The sequence below is a fragment of the Bubalus kerabau genome, unplaced genomic scaffold, assembly GCF_029407905.1.
Source record: "Bubalus kerabau isolate K-KA32 ecotype Philippines breed swamp buffalo unplaced genomic scaffold, PCC_UOA_SB_1v2 scaffold_25, whole genome shotgun sequence".
Taxonomy (NCBI): Eukaryota; Metazoa; Chordata; class Mammalia; order Artiodactyla; family Bovidae; genus Bubalus; species Bubalus kerabau.
In genome coordinates, this window is record NW_026577879.1 from 12,872,804 (window position 1) to 12,891,070 (window position 18,267).

Genomic DNA, 18,267 nt, shown 5'->3' on the forward strand with positions numbered 1-18,267 from the left:
GACAGGAGCTGCTTAAGCGGCTTACAGGTGCTTATGAAGCAGCTGACAGGCGCTGATCAACTGGCTGACAGTTGCTAATGAGGCGGCTGACAGTTATTTATCAACATGCTGACAGGTGCTAATCAAGCAGCTGATAGGTGCTGATCAAGCTGCTGACAGGTGCTGATCAACATGCTGACAGGTGCTAATCAAGCAGCTGATAGGTGCTGATAAAGATGCTGACAGGTGCTGATCAAGCTGCTGACAGGTGCTGATTAGCGGCTGACAGCTGCTCATCAACTGGCTGACAGGTGCTAATCAAGCGGCTGATAGGCCCTGATCAAGAGGCTAACAGGTGCTGAACAACTGGCTGAGAAGTGTTAATTAAGCAGCTGATACGCGCTGATCAAGCTGCTGACAGGTCCTGATCCAGTGGCTTACAGGTGGTGATCAACTGGCTGAGAGGTGCTGATCAACTGAATGATAGGTACTTCTCAAGCTGCTGACAGGCACTGATCGGGCGGCTGAGTAGGCGTTCATTGATGGGCTCAGTAGGCGCAGATCACCTGGGTGAGAGATGCAATTCGCGCGGCTAAGTAGGCACTCTTCAACCTGCAGACAGGTGCTGATCAACTGGCTCACAGGTGCTAATCCAGCGGCTGACAGTTGCTGATCAACAGGCTGAGAGTTGCTAATGAAGCGGCTGACAGGTGTTGATCAACATGCTGACAGGTGCTAATCAAGCAGCTGATAGGTGCTGATAAATCTGCTGACAGGTGCTGATCAAGCCGCTGACAGGTGCTGGTCAACTGGCTGACAGTTGCTAAAAATGTAGTTGACAGGTGTTGATCAACATGCTGACAGGTGCTAATCAAGCAGCTGAGAGGCGCTGATCAAGCTGCTGACAGGTGCTGGTCAACTGGCTGAATGGTACTGATCAAGAGTCTGAGTAGGCGCTGATCGTGCAGCTGATAAGGCGATGATCAAGCAGCTGACAGGTGCTGGTCAACTGCTGACAGGTGCTAATCAAGCGGAAGATAGACGCTCATCACGCGGCTGACAGGTGCTGATCAAGCGGCTGATAGGCGCTGATCAAGCGCCTGAAACGTGATGATCAAGCGGCTGACAGGTGCTGATCCAGTGGCTTACAGGTGGTGATAAACTGGCTGAGAGGTCCTGATCAACTGGCTGACAGGTACTTCTCAAGCGGCTGACAGGAACTGATCGCACGGCTGAGTAGGCGCTGATTGCGGGCCTCAGTAGGCGCAGATCAACTGGCTGAGTGATGCAATTCGTGCGGCTGAGTAGGCACTCTTCAACCCGCTGACAGGTGCTGATCAAGCGGATGACCGACTCTGATAAAGAGGCTGACAGACTATGATCACGCGGCTGTGGAGGGGCTGATTCGCGGCTAAGTAGGCGCTGATTGCGGAGCTGAGAAGGCAATGATCAACAGCTGACAGGCACTGATGAAGCGGCTGGCAGGCGCTGTTTAAGCGGCTTACAGGTGCTGATCAAGCAGCTGACAGGTGCTGATCAACTGGCTGACAGGTGCTAATCCAGCAGCTGACAGTTGTTGATTAACAGGCTGACAGGTGCTAATGAAGCAGCTGATAGGTTCTGATAAAGCTGCTGACAGGTGCTGATCAAGCGGCTGACAGGTGCCGATCAACTGGCTGACAGGTTCTGATCAAGAGTCTGAGTAGGCGCTGATCGTGCAGGTGATAAGGCGATGATCAAGCGGCTAACAGGCGCTGACCCAGTGGATTACAGGTGCTGGTCAACTGGCTGAGAGGTGCTGATCAACTGGCTGACAGTTGCTAATGAAGCGACTGACAGCTGCTGATCAACTGGCTGACAGTTGCTAATGAAGCGGCTGACAGGTGTTGATTAAAATGCTGACAGGTGTTAATCAAGCAGCTGATAGGTGCTGATCAAGCTGCTGACAGGGGCTGATCAAGCTGCTGAAAGGTGCTGATTAAGCGGCTGACAGGTGCTTATCAACTGGCTGACAGGTGCTAATCAAGCGGCTGATAGGCGCTGATCAAGCGGCTAACAGGAGCTGATCAACTGGCTGAGAAGTGTTAATTAAGCAGCTGATAGGCGCTAATCAAGCTTCTGATAGGTGCTGATCAAGCGGCTGAAAAGTGCTGATCCAGTGGCTTACAGGTGGTGATCAACTGGCTGAGAGGTGCTGTTCAACTGGCTGACAGGTACTTCTCAAGCGGCTGACAGGCACTTATTGGGCGGCTGAGTAGGCGCTGATTGCGGTGCTCAGTAGGCGCAGATCAACTGGGTGAGAGATGCAATTCGCGCTGCTGAGTAGGCACTCTTCAACCTGCTGACAGGTGCCGATCAACTAGCTGACATATTGTGATCAAGCGGCTGAGTAGGCGCTGATCGTGCAGCTGATAAGGCGATGATCAAGCGGCTAACAGACGCTGATCCAGTGGCTTACAGGTGCTGATCAACTAGCTGACAGGTGCTAATCAAGCAGCTGATTGGCGCTGATCAAGCTGCTGATAGGTGCTGATCAACTGGATGACTGGTACTGATCAAGTGGCTGAGTAGGCGCTGATCAGGCAGCTGATTAGGCGATGAGAAAGCGGCTAACAGGTGCTGATCAAGTGGCTGACAGGTGATGATAAAGTGTTTGAAAGGTGCTGATCAAGCGGCTGATAGTCGTTGATCAAGTGGCTGTCAGGCACAGATCACACGGCTGAGTAGGCGCTGGTCGTGGGGCTGAGTAGGCACAGATCAAGAGGCTGAGGCAATGATCACGCGGCTGAGTAAATGATCATCGCGTGGCTGATTAGGTGCTGATCAAGAGGCTGACACGCGTTTATCAAGCTGCTGACAGGTGCTGATCAAGTGGCTGACAGGTACTTGTCAAGCGGCTGACGAGCACTGATCGGGCGGCTGTGTAGGCACTGACTGCGGGGCTCAGTAGGCACAGATCAACTGGCTGAAAGATGCTATTCGCGCGGCTGAGTCGGTGCTTTTCAATCGGCTGAGTGGAAAGTGGTCAAGCGCTGATCAAGCTACTGACAAGTGCTTAACAAGCGGCTGACAATTGCTGATCAACTAGCTGACAGGGGTAATCAAGCCACTGATAGGCGCTGATCAAGCGGCTGACAGGTGCTGGTCAACTGACTGGCAGTTGCTAATCTAGCGGCTGATAGGCGCTCATCAAGCGGCTGACAGGTGCTATCAAGTGGCTGATAGGCGCTGATCAAGGAGCTGACAGGTGCTGATCAACTGGGTGATAGGTACTATTCAAGTGGCTGATAGGCCCTGATCAAGCTTTTGACAGGTGCTTTTCAAGCGGCTGAGAGGCACTTATCGCGCGGCTGCGGAGGCGCTATTCAATCAGCTCTGTGGGCACTGGTCAAGTGGCTGACAGGCATTGATGAAGTGGTTGACCAGGCGCTGAATGACCAGCAGAGCAGAAAATGATCAAGCGGCTGACAGGCGCTGATCAACCGGCTGAGGGTCACTCATCATGTGGCTGAGTAGGATCGATCACGCAGCAAAGTGGTCGCTGATCAAGCTGCTGACAGGTGCTGATATAGTGGCTGACAGGTGGTGATATAGTGGCTGACAGGTACTGATCAAGCGGTTGAGTAGGCGCTGATCATGCAGCTGATAAGGCGATGATTAAGTGGCTAACAGGCACTGATCCAGTGGCTTACAGGTGCTGATCAACTGGCTGAGAGTTGATGATCAACTGGCTGACAGTTGCTAATCACGCAGCTGACAGATGCTGATTAAGCAGCTGACAGGTGCTAATCAACTGCCGGACAGGTGCTAATCAAGCGGCTAACAGGTGTTGATCAACTGGCTTAGAAGTGTTAATTAAGCAGCTGATAGGCGCTGATCAAGCTGCTGAAAGGTGCTGATCAAGCTGCTGACAGTTGCTGATTCAGTGGCTTACAGGTGATGACCAACTGGCTGATAGGTGCTTATCAAGCGGCTCACAGGTGCTGATCAACTGGCTGAGAAGTGTTAATTAAGCAGCTGATAGGCGCTGATCATGCTGCTGAAAGATGCTGATCAAGCCGCTGACAGGTGGTGATTCAGTGGCTTACAGGTGATGATCAACTGGCTGAGAAGTGTTAATTAAGAAGGTGATAGCCGCTGATCAAGCTGCTGATAGGTGCTGATAAAGCTGCTGACAGGTGCTGATCAACTGGCTGACTGGTACTGATCAAGCGGCTGAGTAGGCACTGATCATGCAGCTGATTAGGCAATGATAAAGCGACAAACATGCGCTGATGAAGCGGCTGTCAGGCACTGATGAAGTGGTTGACCAGGCGCTGATTGACCAAAAGAGCAGGAAATGATCAATCGGCTGACAGACGCTGATCAACAGGCTGAGGGTCACGGATCACGTGGCTGAGTTCGGTCTGATCACGCAGCAAAGTGGTCGTTGATCAAGCAGTTGACAGGTGCTGATAAAGTGGCTGACAGGTACTGATCAAGCGGTTGAGAAGGCGCTGATCGCACAGCTGATTAGGTGATGATAAAGTGGCTGACAGGCGCTGATCAAGCTGCTGACTGTTGCTGATGATCGTTGACAGATGTTGATCTAGCAGCTGATAATCACTGATCAAGCGGCTGACAGGCACTGTTCGGGCGGCTGAGTAGGCGCTGATTGCGGGGCTCAGTAGGCGCAGATCAACTGGCTGAGTGGTGCAATTCGCGCGGCTGAGTAGGCATTCTTCAAACTGCTGACAGGTGCTGATCAAGCCTATGACCGACTCTGATAAAGAGGCTGACAGACTATGATCACGCGGCTGTGTAGGGGCGGATTTGCGGCTGAGTAGGCGATGATAAAGCGGCTAACAGGCGCTGATCAAGCGGCTGACAGGTGATAATTAAGTGGTTGACAGGTGCTGATCAAGCGGCTGATAGTCATTGATCAAGTGGCTGTCAGGCGCAGATCTCATGGCCGAGTTGGCGCTGGTCGTGGGGCTGAGTAGGCACAGATCAAGAGGCTGAGGTGATGATCGTGTGGCTGAGTAAGTGATCATCGCGTGGTTGATTAGGTGCTGATCAAGAGGCTGACACGCGTTTATCAAGTTGCTGACAGGTGCTGATCAAGTGGCTGACAGGTACTTGTCAAGCGTCTATGTAGGCACTGACTGCGGGGCTCAGTAGGCACAGATCAACTGGCTAAAACATGCTATTCGTGCGGCTGAGTCGGTGCTTTTCAATCGGCTGAGTAGAAAGTGGTCAAGCGCTGATCAAGCTGCTGACAGGTGCTTAACAAGCGGCTGACAATTGCTGATCAACTGGCTGACAGGGGCTAATCAAGCCACTGATAGGAGCTGATCAAGCGGCTGACAGGTGCTGGTCAACTGGCTGACAGGTGCTAATCAAGCGGCTGATAGGCGCTCATCAAGGGGCTGACAGGTGCTGAACAAGCGGCTGACAATTGCTGATCAACTGGCTGACAGGGGCTAATCAAGCCACTTATAGGCGCTTATCAAGCGGCTTACAGGTGCTGATCAACTGGCTGACAGTTGCTAATGAAGCGGCTAACAGGTGTTGATCAACATGGTGACAGGTGCAAATCAAGCCGCTAATATGTGCTGATCATGCTGCTGACAGGTGCTGATCAAGCTGCTGACAGGTGCTGATTAAGCGGCTGACAGGTGCTAATCAACTGGCTAGACAGGTGCTAAATAAGCGGCTGATAGGCGCTGATCAAGCGGCTCACAGGTGCTGATCAACTGGCTGAGAAGTGTTAATTAAGCAGCTGATAGGTGCTGATCAAGATGCTGAACGGTGCTGATGAAGCGGCTGACAGGTGCTGATCCAGTGGCTTACAGGTGCTGATCAACTGGCTGACAGGTAGTTCTCAAGCAGCTGACAGGCACTGATTGGGTGGCTGAGTGAGCGCTGATTGCAGGGCTCAGTAGGCGCAGATCAACTGGCTGAGAGATGCAATTCGCATGGCTGAGGAGGCACTCTTCATCCTGCTGACAGGTGCTGATCAGGTGGATGACCGACTCTGATAAAGAGGCCGACAGACTATGATCACGTGGCTGTGTAGGGGCTGATTCGCGGCTGAGTTGGCGCTGATCACGCAGCTAAGAAGGCAATGATCAAGCAGCTGACAGGCACTGATGAAGCGGCTGGCAGGCGCTGTTTAAGCGGCTTACAGGTGCTGATAAAGTCATTGACAGATGTTGATCTAGCGGCTGATAATCGCTGATCAAGCAGCTGACAGGCACTGATCAAGCGGCTGAAAAGTGCTGATAAAGTCGTTGACAGATGCTGATCTAGCGGCTGATAATCGCTGATCAAGCGGCTGAGAGTACTTCTCAATCTGCTGTCAGGCATATATCGCACGGCTGAGTAGGCACTGATCAAACGGCTGGCAGGCGCTGTTTAAGCGGCTTACAGGTGCTGATCAAGCAGCTGACAGGTGCTGATCAATTGGCTGACAGGTGCTAATGAAGCGGCTGACAGGTGTTGATCAACATGCTGACAGGTGCTAATCAAGCAGCTGATAGGTGCTGATCAAGCTGCTGACAGGTGCTGATCAAGCGGATGACAGGTGTTGATCAACTGGCTGACAGGTTCTGATCAAACGGCTGAGTAGGTGCTCATCCTGCAGCTGATAATGCGATGATCAAGCGGCTAACAGGCGCTAATCCAGTGGCTTACACGGGCAGATAAACTGGCTCACAGGTGCTGATCAACGGCTGACAGGTGCTAATCAAGCAGCTGATAGGCGCTGATCAAGCTGCTGACAAGTGCTGATCAACTGGCTGACTGGTACTGATCAAGCAGCTGAGTAGGGGCTGATCATGCAGCTGATTAGGCGATTAGAATGTGGGTAACAGTCGCTGATCAAGCGGCTGACAGGTGATGATCAAGCGGCTGATAGGCGCTGATTAAGGGGCTTACAGGTGCTGATCAACTGGCTGACAGGTACTTCTCAAGCGGCTGCCAGACACTGATCGGGCGTCTGAGTAGGCACTGATTGAGGGGCTCAGTAGGCACAGATCAACTGGACGAAAGATGCTATTCGCGCGGCTGAGTCAGTGCTTTTCAATCGGCTGAGCGGAAAGTGGTCAAGCGCTGATCAAGCTGCTGACAGGTGCTGATCAACTGGCTGACTGGTACTGATCAAGCAGCTGAATAAGCACTGATCATGCAGCTGATTAGGTGCTGATCAAGCGGCTGACAGGTGCTAATCAAGCGGCTGATAGGCGCTCATCAAGCGGCTGACAGGTGCTGATCAAGCGGCTGATAGGCGCTGATCAAGGAGCTGACAGGTGCTGATCAAGTGGCTGATATGTACTATTCAAGTGGCTGATAGGCCCTGATCAAGCTTCTGACAGGTGCTTGTCAAGCGGCTGAGAGGCACTTATCGCGTGGCTGCGTAGGCGCTTTTCAATCAGCTGAGTGGGCACTGGTCAAGTGGCTGACAGGCACTGAAGAAGTGGTTGACCAGGCGCTGAATGAACAGCAGAGCAGGAAATGATCAAGCGGCTGACAGGCGCGGATCAACCGGCTGAGGGTCACTGAACACGTGGCTGAGTAGGATCTGATCACGCAGCAAAGTGGTCGCTGATCAAGCAGTTGACAGTTGCTGATATAGTGGCTGACAGGTGCTGATCAAGCGGCTGATAGGCGCTGATTAAGGGGCTGACAGGTGCTGATCAACTGGCTGACAGTACTTCTCAAGCGGCTGACAGACACTGATCGGGCAGCTGAGTAGGCGCTGACTGCGGGGCTCAGTAGGCAGAGATCAACTGGCCGAAAGATGCTATTCGTGCGGCTGAGTCGGTGCTTTTCAATCGGCTGAGTGGAAAGTGGTCAAGCGCTGATCAAGCTGCTGACAGGTGCTTAACAAGCGGCTGAAAATTGCTGATCAACTGGCTGACAGGGGCTAATCAAGCCACTGATAGGCGCTGATCAAGCGGCTGACAGGTGCTGATCAACTGGCTGACAGGTATTGTTCAAGTGGCTGATAGGCCCTGATCAAGCTGCTCACAGGTGTTGATTAAGCGGCTCACAGGTGCTAATCAACTGGCTGACAGGTGCTAATCAAGCGGCTGATAGGTGATGATCAAGGGGCTGACAGGTGCTGATCAACTGGCTGACAGGTGCTAAACAAGCAGCTGATAGGTGCTGATTGCGCAGCTGAGAATGCAATGATCAAGCAGCTGACAGGCACTGATCAATCGGTAGGCAGTTGCTGATCAACTGGCGGACAAGTGCTAATCAAGTCGCTGATAGGCGATGATCAAGCTGCTTACAGGTTCTGATCAAGAGGCTGACAGGTGCTGATCAATTGGCTGACAGGTGCTAATGAAGCGGCTGACAGGTGCTGATCAATTGGCTGACAGGTGCTGATCAAGTGGCCCACAGGTGCTGGTCAACTGGCTGACAGGTGCTAATCAAGAGGTTGATAGGTGCACATCAACCTGCTGACAGGTGCTGATCAAGTGGCTGACAGGTACTTGTCAAGCGGCTGACAAGCACTGATCGGGCAGCTGTGTAGGCACTGACTGCGGGGCTCAGTAGGCACAGATCAACTGGCTGAAAGATGATATTCACGCGGTTGAGTCTTTGCTTTTCAATCGGCTGAGTGGAAGGTGGTCAAGCGCTGATCAAACTGCTGACAGGTGCATAACAAGCGGCTGATTTTGCTGATCAAGTGGCTGACAGGGGCTAATCAAGCAGCTGATAGGTGCTGATAAAGCTGCTGACAGGTGCTGATCAAGCGGTTGACAGGTTCTGATACAGCGGCTAACACGTGCTGATAATGTGGCTGACAGTTAATGATCAAGCTGCTTATAGAGGCTGCCCTAGCGCCTGACAGTTGCTGATAAAGTGGCTGAGAGGTGCAAATGAAGTGGCTGACAGGTGCTGATCAACTGGCTGACAGGTACTGATCAAGTTGCTGACAGATGCTTCTCAAGTGGCTGGCAGGCGCTTATCGCGTGGATGCGTATGCGTTTACCAATCAGCTGAGTGGGCACTGGTCAAGGGGCTGACAGGCACTGATCTAGTGGTGGACCAGGCGCTGAATGACCATCAGAGCAGGAAATGATCAAGCCGCTGACAGGCGCTGATCAGCCCGCTGAGGGTCACTGATCCTGTGGCGGAGTAGGCTCTGATTACGCAGCTAAGCGGGCACTGATCAAGCTGTTGAGAGTTGCTGATATATTGGCTGACAGGTGCTGATCAAGTGGCTGACAGGTACTTCTCAAGAGGCTGACAGTCACTGATCGGGCGGCTGAGTAGGCGCTGATCATGGGGCTCAGTAGGAGCAGATCAACTGGCTGAGAGATGCTATTTGTGCAGCTGCATAGGCACTGTTCAACCGGCTGACAGGTCCTGATCAAGCAGCTGACAGACACTGATCTCGCGGCTGATTAAGCACTGATAGCGCAGCTCAGTGAGTGTTGATCAAGTGGTTTACAGGTGCTTGTAAAGCGGCTGACAGGCGCTTATCACTCGGCTGCGTAGGCGCATTTCAATCTGCTGAGTGGGCAGTGGTCAAGCGGCTGACTGACACTGATCATGTGGTTGACCAGGCACTGAATGACCAGCAGAGCAGGAAATGATCAAGCGCCTGACAGGAGAAGATCAACCGGCTGAGCGTCACTGACCGCGTGGCTGAGTAGGCTCTGTTCATGCAGCAAAGTGGGGGCTGATCTAGCGGTTGGCAGGTGATGATCAATAGACTGAAAGGTGTTAATCAAGCAGCTGATACGCACTGATCAACCTGCTGACAGGTGCTGATCAAGCGGATGACCCGTGCAGATCAACTGGCTGACAGGGGCTAATGAAGCGACTCTCAGGTGCTGATCACCTGGCTGACAGGTGCTAATCAAGTGGCTGGTAGGCCCTGATCAATCTGCTGACAGGTGCTGATCAACTTGGTGTCAGGTGCTGATCAAGCAGCTGATACTCACTGCTCAAGGTGCTGACAGGTGCTGATCAACTGGCTGACAGGTGCTAAACAAGCAGCTGATAGGTGCTGATTGCGCAGCTGAGAATGCAATGATCAAGCAGCTGACAGGCACTGATCAATCGGTAGGCATGTGCTGATCAACTGGCTGACAAGTGCTAATCAAGTAGCTGATAGGCGATGATCAAGCTGCTGACAGGTTCTGATCAAGAGGCTAACAGGTACTGATCAACTGGCTGACAGGTGCTAATGAAGCGGCTGGCAGGTGCTGATCAATTGGCTGACAGGTGCTGATCAACTAGCTGACAGATGCTAATCAAGTGGCCTATAGGCCATGATCAAGCTGCTGACAGGTGATTTTCAGGCGGCTGACTGGTGCTTATCGTGCGGCTGCATTGGCGCTTTTCAATCAGCTGAGTGGGCACTGGTCAAGGGGCTGACAGGCACTGATCTAGTGGTCGACCAGGCGCTGAATGACTATCAGAGCAGGAACTGATCAAGCAGCTGACAGGCGCTGATCAGCCAGCTGAGGGTCACGCATCACGTGGCTGAGTAGGATCTGATCACGCAGCAAAGTGGTCGCTGATCAAGCAGTTGACAGGTGCTGATAGAGTGGCTGACAGGTGCTGATAATGTGGATGACAGGTACTGATCAAGCGGTTGAGTAGGCACTGATCACGCAGCTGATTAGGCGATGATAAAGAGGTTGACAGGCGCTGATCATGCGGCTGACAGGTGCAGATAATGTCGTTGACAGATGTTGATCTAGCGGCTGATAATCGCTGACCAAGCGGCTAACAGGCATTAATCAAGCGGCTGAAAGGTGCTGATAAAGTCGTTGGCAGATTCTAATCTAGCGTCTGATGATCGCTGATCAAGCGCTGACAGTACTTCCCATTCGGCTGTCAGGCACATATCGCACGGCTGAGTAGGCACTGATCGCGGGGCTCAGTAGGCACAGATCATGCGGCTGAGACGATGATCGCATGGCTCAGTAAATACTGATAGCGAAGCTAATTAGGTGTTGATCAAGTGGTTTATAGGTGCTTGTCAAGCAGCTGACAGGTGCTGATTGCGCCGCTCAATAGGCACTGATCGAGGGGGTGATTATGCGCTGAACAAGCGTCTGACAGTTTCTGATCAAGCGGCAGTCAGACTATGATCACGTGGCTGTGTAGGGGCTGATTCGAGGCTCAGTAGGCATTGATCGCACAGCTGAGAAGGCACTGATCAAGCGCTGACAGGCATTGATTAAGCGGTTGGCAGGCACTGTTTAAGCGGCTTACAGGTGCTGATGAAGCAGCTGACAGATGTTGATCAACTGGCTGACAGGTGCTAATCCAGCGGCTGAAAGTGGCTGATCAACTGGCTGAGAGTTGCTAATGAAGCGGCTGACAGGTGTTGATCAACATGCTTACAGGTGCTAATCAAGCAGCTGATAGGTGCTGATAAAGCTGCTGATAGGTGCTGATCAAGTGGCTGACAGGTGCTGATCAACTGGCTGACAGGTTCTGATCAAGCGGCTGAGTAGGTGCTGATCGTGCAGCTGATAAGGCGATGATCAAGCGGCTAACTTGCGCTGATCCAGTGTCTTACAGGTTCTGATCAACTGGCTGAGAGTTGCTGATCAACTGGCTGACAGGTGCTAATCAAGCAGCTTATAGGCGCTGATCATGGTGCAGACAGGTGCTGATCAACTGGCTGACTGGAACTGATCAAGCATCTGATTATGCGCTGATCATGCAGCTGATTATGTGATGATAAAGCGGCTAACAGGCGCTGATCAAGCGGCTGACAGGTGATGATAAAGTGGTTGACAGGTGCTGATCAAGCGACTGATAGTCGTTGATTAAGTAGCTGTCAGGCGTAGATCACGTGGCTAAGTAGGCGCTGGTCGTGGGGCTGAGTAGGCACAGATCAAGAGGTTGAGGCGATGAACGCGGGGCTGAGTAAATGATCATCGCTTGGCAGATTAGGTGCTGATCAAGAGGCTGACACGCGTTTATCAAGCTGCTGACAGGTGCTGATCAAGTGGCTGACAGGTGCTGATCAAGCGGCTGATAGGTGCTGAGAAAGCTGCTGACATGTGCTGATCAAGCGGCTGACAGTACTTCTCAAGCGGCTGACAGACACTGATCGGGCAGCTCAGTAGGCGCTGACTGCGGGGCTCAGTAGGCAGAGATCAACTGGCCGAAAGATGCTATTCGTGCGGCTGAGTCGGTGCTTTTCAATCGGCTGAGTGGAAAGTGGTCAAGCGCTGATCAAGCTGCTGACAGGTGCTTAACAAGCGGCTGACAATTGCTGATCAACTGGCTGACAGGGGCTAATCAAGCCACTGATATGCGTTGGTCAAGCGGCCCACAGGTGCTGGTCAACTGGCTGACAGGTGCTAATCAAGCTGCTGATAGGCGCACATCAAGCTGCTGACAGGTGCTGATCAAGTGGCTGACAGGTACTTGTCAAGCGGCTGACAAGCACTGATCGGGCAGCTGTGTAGGCACTGACTGCGGGGCTCAGTAGGCACAGATCAACTGGCTGAAAGATGATATTCACGCGGTTGAGTCTTTGCTTTTCAATCGGCTGAGTGGAAAGTGGTCAAGCGCTGATCAAGCTGCTGAGAGGTGCATAACAAGCGGCTGACAATTGCTAATCCAGTGGCTGACAGGGGCTAATCAAGCAGCTGATAGGTGCTGATCAACTGGCTGACTGGTATTGATCAAGCAGCTGAGTAGGCGCTGATCATGCAGCTGTTTATGTGATGATAAAGCGGCTAACAGGCGCTGATCAAGCGACTGACAGGTGATGATATAGTGGTTGACAGGTGCTGATCAAGCGGCTGATAGTCGTTGATTAAGTAGCTGTCAGGCGCAGATCGCGTGGCTGAGTAGGCGCTGGTCGTGGGGCTGAGTAGGCACAGATCAAGAGGCTGAGGAGATGAATGCGGGGCTGAGTAAATGATCATCGCTTGGCAGATTAGGTGCTGATCAAGAGGCTGACACGCGTTTATCAAGCTGCTGACAGGTGCTGTTCAACTGTCTGACAGTTACTAATGAAGCGGCTGACAGCCGCTGATCAACTGGCTGACAGTTGCTAATGAAGCGGCTGACAGGTGTTGATCAACAAGCTGACAAGTGCTAATCAAGCATCTGATAGGCGCTGATAAAGCTGCTGATAGGTGCTGATCAAGCTGCTGACACGTGCTGATTAAGTGGCTGACAGATGCTTATCAACTGGCTGAGAGGTGCTAATCAAGTGGCTGATAAGCGCTGATTATGCAGCTGATAAGGCGATGATAAAGCGGCTAACAGGGGCTGATCAATTGGCTGACAGGTGATGATAAAGTGGTTTACAGGTGCTGATCAAGCGTCTGATAGTCGTTGATCAATTGGCTGTCAGACACTGATCGCATGGCTGAGAGGGCGCTGGTGGTGGGGTGAGTAGGCAGAGATCAAGAGGCTGAGGTGATGATCACGCAGCTGTGTAAATGATCATCACGTGGCTGATTAGGTGCTGATCAAGAGGCTGACACGCGTTTATCAAGCTGCTGACAGGTGCTGATCAAGTGGCTGACAGTACTTCTCAATCGGCTGTCAGGTACATATCGCACAGCTGAGTAGGCACTGATCGTGGGGCTGAGGCGATGATCGCTTGGCTCAGTAAATATTGATAGCGAAGCTATTAGGTGTTGATCAAGTGGTTTATAGGTGCCTGTCAAGCGGCTGACAGGTGCTGATCGCGCCGCTCAATAGGCGCTGATGGAGGGGGTGATTAGGCGCTGATCAAGCGTCTGACAGCCTCTGACCAAGCGGCTGACAGAGTATGATCACGCGGCTGTGTAGGGGCTGATTTGAGGCTGAGTAGGCATTGATCGCGCAGCTGAGAAGGCACTGATCAAGCGGCTGGCAGGCGTTGTTTAAGCGGCTTACAGGTGCTGATAAAGCAGCTGACAGGTCCTGATCAACTGGCTCACAGTTGTTAATGAAGCGGCTGACAGGTGCTAATCAACTGGCTGACAGGTGCTAATCAAGCAGCTGATAGGCGCTGATCAAGCGGCTAAATGGTGCTGATCAACTGGCTGAGAAGTGTTAATTAAGCAGCTGATAGGCGCTGATCAAGCTGCTGAAAGGTGCTGATCAAGCGCCTGAGAGGTGCTGATCCAATGGCTAACAGGTGGAGATCAACTGGCTGAGAGGTGCTGATCAACTGGCTGACAGGTACTTCTCAAGCGGCTGACAGGCACTGATCGGTTGGCTGAGTAGGTGCTGATTGCGGGGCTCAGTAGGCGCAGATCAACTGGCTGAGAGATGGAATTCGCGCGGCTAAGTAGGCACTCTTCAACCTGCTGACAGTGCTGATCAAGGGGATAACCTACTCTGATAAAGAGGCTGACAGACTATGATCACTTGGCTGTGTAGGGGCTGATTCGCGGCTGAGTAGGCGCTGATCCCGCAGCTGAGAAGGCAATGATCAAGCAGCTGACAGGTACTGATGAAGCGGCTGGCAGGCAGTGTTTAAGCGTCTTAGAGTTGATGATCCAGCAGCTGACAGGTGCTGATCAACTGGCTGACAGATGCTAATCCAGCGACTCACAGTGGCTGATCAACGGTCTGACAGTTGCTAAAAAAGCGGTTGACAGGTGTTGATCAACATGCTGACAGGTGCTAATGAAGCAGCTGATAGGCGCTGATCAAGCTGCTGACAGGTGCTGATCAACTGGCTGACTGGTACTGATCAAGCGGCTGAGTAGGCGCTGATCATGAAGCTGATTAGGCGATGATAAAGTGGCTAACAAGCGCTGATCAAGCGGCTGACAAGTGCTGATAAAGTGGTTGACATGAGCTGATCAAGCAGCTGATAGTCATTGATCAAGTGGCTGTCTGGAGCAGATCGCATGGCTGAGTAGGCACAGATCAAGAGGCTGAGGCGATGATCACGTGGCTGAGTAAATGATCATCGCATGGCTGATTAGGTGCTGATCAAGAGGCTGACACACGTATATCAACCTGCTGAAAGGTCCTGATCAGGCGGCTGACAGGTGCCGATCAACTGGCTGACAGGTACTATTCAAGTGGCTGATAGGCCCTGATCAAGCTTCTGACAGGTGCTTGTCAAGCGGCTGAGAGGCCCTTATCGCACGGCTGCGTAGGCCCTTTTCAATCAGCTGAGTGGGCACTGGTCAAGTGGCTGACAGGCACTGCTGAAGTGGTTGATCAGGCGCTGAATGACCACCAGAGCAGGAAATGATCAAGCGGCTGACAGGCGCTGATCAACCGGCTGAGGGTCACTGATCACGTGGCTGAGTAGGATCTGATCACGCAGCAAAGTGGTCGCTGATCAAGCAGTTGACAGGTGCTGATATAGAGGCTGACAGTTGCTGATAAAGTGGCTGACAGGCGCTGATCAAGCGGCTGACAGGTGCTGATAGTCGTTGACAGATATTGATCTAGCAGCTGATAATCACTGATCAAGAGGCTGACAGGGGCTGATCAAGCGGCTGACAGGTGCTGGTCAACTGGTGACAGGTACTAATCAAGCGGATGATAGGCGCTCAGTAAGCGGCTGACAGGTGCTGATCAAGCGGCTGATAGGCGCTGATCAAGCGGCTGAAAGGTGCTGATCAAGCAGCTGACAGGTGCTGATCCATTGGCTTACAGGTGGTGATCAACTGGCTGAGAGGTGCTGATCAACTGGCTGACAGTTACTTCTCAAGCGGCTGACAGGCACTGATCGGGCGGCTGAGTAGGTGCTGATTGCGGGGCTCAGTAGGTGCAGATCAACCGGCTGAGTTATGCAATTCGCGCGGCTGAGTAGGCACTCTTCAACCTGCTGACAGGTGCTGATCAAGCGGATGAACGACTCTGATAAAGAGGCTGACAGACTATGATCACGTGGCTGTGTGGGGGCTGATTCGCGGCTGAGTAGGCGCTGATCGCGCAGCTGAGAAGGCAATGATCAAGCAGCTGACAGGCACTGATGAAGCGGCTGGCAGGCGCTGTTTAAGCGGCTTACAGGTGCTGATCAAGCAGCTGACAGGTGCTGATCAACTGGCTGACAGGTGCTAATCAAGCAGCTGATAGGCGCTGATCAAGGTGCTGACAGGTGCTGATCAACTGGCTGACTGGTACTGATCAAGCGGCTGAGTTGGCGCTGATCATGCAGCTGATTATGTGATGATAAAGCGGCTAACAGGCGCTGATCAAGCGGCTAACAGGTGATGATAAAGTGGTTGACAGGTGCTGATCAAGCGGCTGATAGTCATTGATCAAGTGGCTCTCAGGCACAGATCGCATGGCTGAGTAGGCGCTGGTCATGGGGCTGAGTAGGCACAGGTCAAGAGGCTGAGGCGATGTTCACTCGGCTGAGTAAATGTTCATCGCTTGGCTGATTAGGTGCTGATCAAGCGGCTGACACGCGTTTATCAAGCTGCTGACAGGTGCTGATCAAGTGGCTGGCAGGTGCTGATCAAGAGGCTGATAGGCGCTGATCAAGGGGCTGACAGGTGCTGATGAAGCGGCTGACAGGTGCTGATAAAGTCGTTGACAGATGTTGATCTAGCAGCTGATAATCGCTGATCAAGAGGCTGACAGCGCTGATTAAGCGGCTGAAAGGTGCTGATAAAGTAGTTGGCACATGCTGATCTAGCGGCTGATGATCGCTGATCAAGCGGCTGACAGTACTTCGCATTCGGCTGTCAGGCACATATTGCACGACTGATTAGGCCCTGATCGCGGGGCTCAGTAGGCAAAGATCATGCGGCTGAGGCGATGATCACATGGCTCAGTAAATACTGATAGTGAATCTAATTAGGTGTTGATCAAGTGGTTTATACGTGCTTGTCAAGCAGCTGACAGGTGCTGATTGTGCCGCTAAATAGGCCGTGATCGAGGGGATGATTAGGCGCTGATCAAGCGTCTGACAGTCTCTGATCAAGCGGCAGGCAGACTATGATCACTAGGCTGTGTAGGGGCTGATTCACGGCTCCGTAGGCATTGATTGCGCAGCTGAGAAGGCACTGATCAAGCGGGTGAAAAGCACTGATGAAGCGGCTGGCAGGCGCTGTTTAAGCGGCTTACAGGTGCTGATCAAGCAGCTGACAGGTGTTGATAAACTGTCTGACAAGTGCTAATCCAGCGGCTGACAGTGGCTGATCAACTGGTTGAGAGTTGCTAATGAAGCGGCTGAAGGTGTTGATCAACATGCTGACAGGTGCTAATCAAGCAGCTGATAGGTGTTGATAAGGCTGCTGACAGTTGCTGATCAAGCTGCTGACATGTGCTGATTAAGCGGCTGACAGGTGCTAATCACCTGTATGACAGGTGCTAATCACGTGGCTGATAGGCGCTGATCAAGCGGCTAACAGGTGCTGATCAACTGGCTGAGAAGTGTTAATTAAGCAGCTGATAGGCGCTGATCAAGCTGTGGAAACGTGCTGATCAAGTGGCTGACAAGTGCTGATCCAGTGGCTTACAGGTGGTGATCAACTGGTTAAGAGGTGCTGATCAACTGGCTGACAGGTACTTCTCAATCGGCTGACAGGCACTGATTGGGCGGCTGAGTAGGCGCTGATTGCGGGGCTCAGTAGGAGCAGATCAACTGGCTGAGAGATGCAATTCTCGCGGCTGGGTAGGCACTCTTCAACCTGCTGACAGGTGCTGATCAAGCGGATGACCGACTCTGATAAAGAGGCTGACAGACTCTGACCACGCGACTGTGGAGGGGCTGATTCGCGGCTTAGTAGGCGCTGATCACGCAGCTGAGAAGGCAATGATCAAACAGCTGGCAGGCACTGATGAAGCCGCAGGCAGGCGCTGTTTAAGCAGCTGACAGGTGCTGATCAACTGGCTGACAGGTGCTAATCCAGCGGCTGACAGTTGCTGATCAACTGGATGACAGTTGCTAATGAAGCGGCTGACAGGTGATGATCAACATGCTGACAGGTGCTAATCAAGCAGCTGATAGGTGCTGATAAAGCTGCGGACAGGTGCTGATCAAGAGGCTGACAGGTGCCGATCAACTGGCTGACAGGTTCTGATCAAGCGGCTGAGTAGGCGCTGATTGTGCAGCTGATAAGGTGATGATCAAGCGGCTAACAGGCGCGGATCCAGTGGCTTACAGGTGCTGATCAACTGGCTGAGAGGTGCTGATCAACTGGCTAACAGGTGCTAATCAAGCAGCTGATAGGCGCTGATCAAGCTGCTTACAGGTGCTCATCAACTGGCTGACTGGTACTGATCAAGCGCCTGAGTAGGCACTGATCATGCAGCTGATTAAGCAATGATAAAGCGGCTAACAGGCGCTGATGAAGCGGCTGACAGGCACTGATGAAGTGGTTGACCAGGCGCTGAATGACC